The sequence below is a fragment of the Eumetopias jubatus genome, unplaced genomic scaffold (assembly GCF_037043125.1).
Source record: "Eumetopias jubatus isolate StellerSeaLion01/CBP00866 unplaced genomic scaffold, mEumJub1_p1.0 scaffold_12, whole genome shotgun sequence".
In the NCBI taxonomy this organism is placed as follows: Eukaryota; Metazoa; Chordata; class Mammalia; order Carnivora; family Otariidae; genus Eumetopias; species Eumetopias jubatus.
Genome location: NW_028274818.1, coordinates 60,200,757 through 60,206,760, shown reverse-complemented (window position 1 = coordinate 60,206,760; position 6,004 = coordinate 60,200,757). Strand labels below are relative to the sequence as shown.

At 39.8% G+C, this 6,004-nt stretch overlaps 1 pseudogene; it reads left to right on the top strand.

The window, feature by feature from the left end:
- The first annotated feature begins 4,363 nt into the window (after window positions 1-4,363).
- Window positions 4,364-5,372, top strand: LOC114215625 (glyceraldehyde-3-phosphate dehydrogenase pseudogene; annotated as a pseudogene).
- Window positions 5,373-6,004: the final 632 nt, after the last annotated feature.

Genomic DNA, 6,004 nt, shown 5'->3' with positions numbered 1-6,004 from the left:
CATGAGAAAAGAGGAGGCAGGATTATTTTTATAAATACATACCAAGAGTTTCATAGTGAAGCTTTAGAATATTAATGAAAGAGAATAGAAAAAAATATTGCAAAAGCTGGCAGGAAGCAAAGTAATATAAGTCTGGTTGACATTATATTTAATTTTAGAAATGTGGAATGTCAGAAGTCAGCAGAGTGAAACTCTGATTTTAAAATTCTATATTCAACTTGACTTCTGAGAAAGATGGTGGAGTAGGAGGACCCTATGCTCACCTTGTTCCATGAATACAACAAGGTAACACATCATTGTAAATAACTAAGAAAATGACCCAAACACAAGCAGAACAGATTCTCTACAGCTAAGTGTAGAGAAGAAGCCACATCAAAGAAGGTAGGAAGGGCATAGATGTGGTGAGGAGCTAAATGAACCTGCAGGACTTTCCTGGGGAGGAGATATGCCATGGGAGCAGAGAAGGGAAAGAAGCAGATACTCACACCAGCCACTCCAGGCTGGAGGATCCCCCTAACATTTGGCTTTGAAAACCAGAGGGGCATAATTTCACGAGTTCTTATAATCACCAGGTTTTAACCCCTTGAACTTTAAAAATAAACAGGCTCAAGAATTGGAGAGCCAAGAGGGTAAAAGAAAACTAAGTCCCTGCACTTAAAGGGAAAGCACAACGAACAGCTCCAAGGAGATACAGCATAGAAGCAGCAGTTTGGAAAAAAAAAAAAAAAAAACCCGGGGCATATGGGAGAGAGTTTCTTTACTAATCTTAGAGCCTGAGCTAGATAGAGGGACAAGGACCTTTGGGATACTTCTACAGGAACAAAAGAGCTGGTGGGTGCCATTTCCCTCCTGCACCCCCCAGCTTAAACACATGAACATCTGTGGGAGTCAACAAATTGTCAGTACTCACTACCTAACTTGCTAACATTACTGCCCCACCCTCCCATTCTCCTTCGGACATGCTCCCTCCAGCCAGGCCTCAGCTCCAGGTCCCCTCCCACAGCAGACCTGCACAACCTTTGCTAACACCAGGTACCCCACACCCACATCCTCCTTCAGACCTACCTTCAAAATGCACTTGACCAGAAACCATTCAAACCAGTGCCACAAGACTGGCCATGTGCAAGCAGCCCCAAGAAGGACCAGAACCACTCCAAAATGACTCATGCCCCAAGAAAAGGGGTAGGTAACCACATACACTAATCCAACTCTGGCTGCAGCAGTGGGCTGGGGACACACAGATGATTTGACTACAGGGCCCACCCAACAAAGAAAGCTTCTTAGGGGAAAACACAGGGAGAGTGCCCTGCAGTTCAGTGCTACTGCATGTCTGACAGACACCTGGTCTGACTTAGGCCCAAGGAGGCCCCAGACTGGCCCATTACAACACAGGGACCAAACCCTGCCCACAACAGGCAAAGGAGCCATTGCAGATGACTGGACTGAAGGCAAAAACAGCTCAGCCACAGTAGTAGGACACATGCAACACACATAAGAGACATTCCTGAAGTGCCAGGTTCTGGTAAGCAAGGAATATTGCACTATAGGGCACTATAGGACCTCTTCCTTATAAGGCCACTACTTTCAAGAGCAGATGTAATGGAATTTCTTAACACAGAGAAACAGACACAGAGAGTTAGGCAAAATGAGGAGACAGAGGACTATGTCCCAAATGAAAGAACAGGACAAAATCACAGTAATCTCCAACACAAAAAAGAGATAAATAATATGCCTAATAGAGAATTTAAAATAATGATCATAAATATACTTACTAGACTTGAGAAAAAGTGGAGGACATCAGTAAGACCCTTAAAGAGATAGAAAACATTAAATAAAGAATCAACCAGAGATGAAGAACTCAATAAATGAAATAAAAAATATACTATATGGAATACATAATAGATAGGAGGAAACAGAAAAATTGGACCAATGACCTAGAGGACAGAGTAATGGAAAACAATCAAGCTGAAAAGGACAGAGGAAAAAATATAATAAAAATGAAATAGCCTTAGGGAACTTAGCAACAGCCCAAAGTGTAATAACATTCACGTTATAAAGACCCTAGAAGAAGAGAGAGAAAAGGGGGCAGAAAATTTATTTAAAGAAATAATAGTTAAAAACTTTCCAAATCTGGGAAAGAAAACAGAAGTCCATATCCACGAGACAAAGAGAGACCCCAACAAAATCAAACCAAGAGGGTCCACACCAGACCCATAGTAATTAAAATGGCAAAAGTAGTGATAAAGACAGAATTTTAAAGCAGCATCAGAAAAGAAAACAGTTACATACAAGGTAAACTCCATAAGGCTATAAACTGATTTTCCAGCAGAAACTTTGAAGGCCAGAAGAGAGTGACATGATATATTCAAAGTGCTAAAAGAAAAAAAAAATTCAACTAAGAATATCCAACAAGGTTATCATTCAGAATAGAAGGAGCAAAAAAGAGTTTCCCAGAGAAAACAAAAGTTAAAGGAATTCATTATCAATAACCAGCCCTACAAGAAATGTTAAAGGGGACTCTGAGTGGAAAGGAAAGACCATAAGCAGGAGTAAGAAATGTATGAAGTACAAAAGCAGTAAAATTAAGTATATCTATAAAAATCAGTCAAGGGTTTCACAAAATAAAATGATGTAAAGTATAACAATATACCAAACCATGCAGGGGAGAGGAGTAAAGAATGGGTTCAAACTTAAGTGACCATCAACTTAATATAGACTGTTATATGCATAAGATGTTATATACAAACCTAATAGTAACCAAAAATCAAAAACCAGTAATAGATATGGCCAATAAAAAAAAAAAAAGAATCCAAGTGAATCACTAAAAAAAGCCAGCAAACCAGGGGAGAAGAGAGCAAGAGAAGAAAGGAACAAAGAAGAACTACAAAAACAACCATAAAAAAAGTAATAAAATGTCAATAAGTATGTATCTATCAATAATTACTTTCAAAGTAATAGGACTAAATCCTCTAATCAAAAGACATAGGGTTACTGAGTGAATAAAAAATCAAGACACATCTATATGTATACAAGAGACTCATTTTATTTTTTTTTAAAGATCTTATTTATTTATTTGACGAGAGAGACAGAAAGGGACACAAGCAGGGGGAGTGGGAGAGGGAGAAGCAGGCTTCCCGCAGAGCCGGGAGCCCGACACAGGGCTCCATCCCAGGACTCTGAGATCATGACCTTAGCAGAAGGTAGACGCTTAATGACTGAGCCACCCAGGCGCCCCAGGACCCATTTTAGACCTAAAGACACTTGCAGATTGAAAGTGAAGGATTAGAGAAACATTTATTATGCAAATGGATGTCAGAAGAAAGCCAGAGTACCAATACTTATATTGGACAAAACAGACTTTAAACCAAAAAATGTAACAAGAGATTTTTCTTAAAAGTATATAATCATAAATCTACAAGAATATCTAACAATTGTAAATATTTATGCATCCAACACCCAACATGAAAGCACCTAAACACATAGAGCAGATAATAACAAACATAAATGACATGTAATTAATAATAATACAATAATAGTAGGGAACTTTAACACCCCACTTACATCAATGGACAGATCATCTAAACATAAAATCAACAAGGTAACAGTGGCTTAGAATGACACATTGGACCAGATGGATCTAACAGATATATTCAGAACAATCCATCCTAAACAGCAAAATACACATTCTTTTCAAGTGCACATAAAACATTCTCCAGAATAGATCACATGTTAGGCCATGAAACCAGCCTCAACAATTTCAAGAAGTTTGAAGTCATACCATGGATCTTTTCCAAATGCAATGCTATGAAATTAAGAATCAATCTCAAGAAAAAAATCTAGAAAGACCACAAATACATGGGGGTTAAATAACATGCTACTAAACAATGAATGGGTCAACCAAAAATTCGAAGAGGAAATTAAAAAAATACATGGAGACAAATGAAAATGAAAACACAACAGTCCAAAATCTTTGGGATGCAGCAAAGCTGTTCTGTGAGGGAAGTATACAGCAATACAAGCTTACCTCAAGAAGTAAGAAAAATTCCAAGTAAAGAACCTATCCTTACACCTAAGGGAACTAAAAAAGAAGAACAAAATGTAAAGCCAGCAGAAGGAAGGAAATAATAAAGATTGGAGCAGAAATAATCAAAATAGAAACAAAAAAAATAGAAGAGATGAATGAAAACAGTAGCTGATTCTTTGAAAAGATCAACAAAATTGATAAACCTTTAAGCAGACTCATATTAAAAAATAAAAACTTCAAATAAAATCAGAAATGAAAAGAAGACAGTCTCTCTGCTCCTCCACTTTTGACAGACATCCACATCTTCTGGTGCAGTGCCAGCCATGTCCCTGAGACAAAATGTCGAAGTTGGAGGAATGGGTTTGGCAATGTTGAGCACCAATTCGCCATATTTGGACATATTGGGCCTATAAGGGCTGCTTTTAACCTGGCAGAGTGGATAATGTTGCCATCAATATCTCAACTACATGGTCTACATATTCCATTATGATTCCACCCATGGCAAATTCCACAACACAGACAAGGCTGAGAATGGGAAACTTGTCTTCAATGGAAATCCCATCTGCATCTTCTAAGAGTGAGATCTCGTTGACATCAAGTGGGTTGACGCTGGTGCTGAGTATGTTGTGGAGTCCACTGTGGTCTTCACCACCATGGAGAAGGCTGGGGTTCACTTGAAGGGTGGGGCCAAGAGGGTCATCGTCATTATCACCCCTTCTGCTGATGCCCCATGTTTGTGATGGACATGAACCATGAGAGGTATGACAACTCCCTCAAGATTGTCAGCAATGCTTCCTACATCACTAACTACTTGAGCCCTTTAACCAAGTTCATTCATAACAGCTTTGGCATCATGGAGGGACTCATGACCCCAGTCCACGCCATCACTGCTACCCTGAAGAGTGTGGACGGCCCCTCTCAGAAACTGTGGTGTGATGGCCAACGGGGTGCCCAGAACATCATCCCATCCTTGCTTCTTTTGGTGGTGTAGGTAAGGTCATCCCTGAGCTAAATAGAGAGTTAACTGGCATGGCCTTCAGTGTCTCTACCCACAAAGTGTCAGTTGTGGATCTGACCTGCCATCTGGAGAAAGCTGCCAAATACAATGACATCAAGAAAGTGGTGAAGCAGGCATCCAAAGGGCCCCTTCAAGGGCATCCTGGGCTACACCGAGGACCATGTTGTCTCCTGTGACTTTAACGGTGACACCTACTCTTCCACCTTTGATGCTGGGGTTGGTATTGCCTTCAATGACAACTTTGTCAAGCTCATTTCCTGATATGACAGTGAATTTGGCTTCAGCAACTCGGTGGTGGATGTAACGGTCCATATGGCCTCCAAGGAGTAAGAGCCCCCTGGACCACCAGGCCCAGCAAGAGCAAGAGGAAGAGAGAGAGGCCCTCAGCTTTTGGGGAGTTCTTACACCAACTCATCTCCCAACACACTGAGAATCTCCTGACCACAGTTCCCATCCCAGACACTCTGAAGAAGAGTAGGGGCTTGGGGGGCCCTACCTTGTCATGTATCCTCAATAAAGTATATTGTACCCCCCAAAAAGAAATGAAAGAGAAAATAACTGACACGACAGAAATACAAAGAATTATAAGAAAATATTAAGAAAAATGATATGCCAACAAATTGGATAACCTAGAAGAAATGGATAAATTTCTAGAAACATATAACCTCCCAAAACTGAAGCAGGAAAAAAGTAGAAAACTTGAACAGACTGGTTACAAGCAATGAAATTGAATCAGCACTCAAAAACTCCCAACAAATCAAAGTCCACAGCAAAATGGCTTCACAAGGGAATTCTATCAAACACTTAAAGAAGAGTTCATATCTATTCTTCTCAAACTCCAAAAAATAAAAAAGGAACAAAAAGATTTCAAATACATTCTCTGAGCCCATCATTACCTTGATACCAAAACCAAATAAAGACACCACAAAGAAAGAAATTCAGTCCCTTATCTCTGACAAACA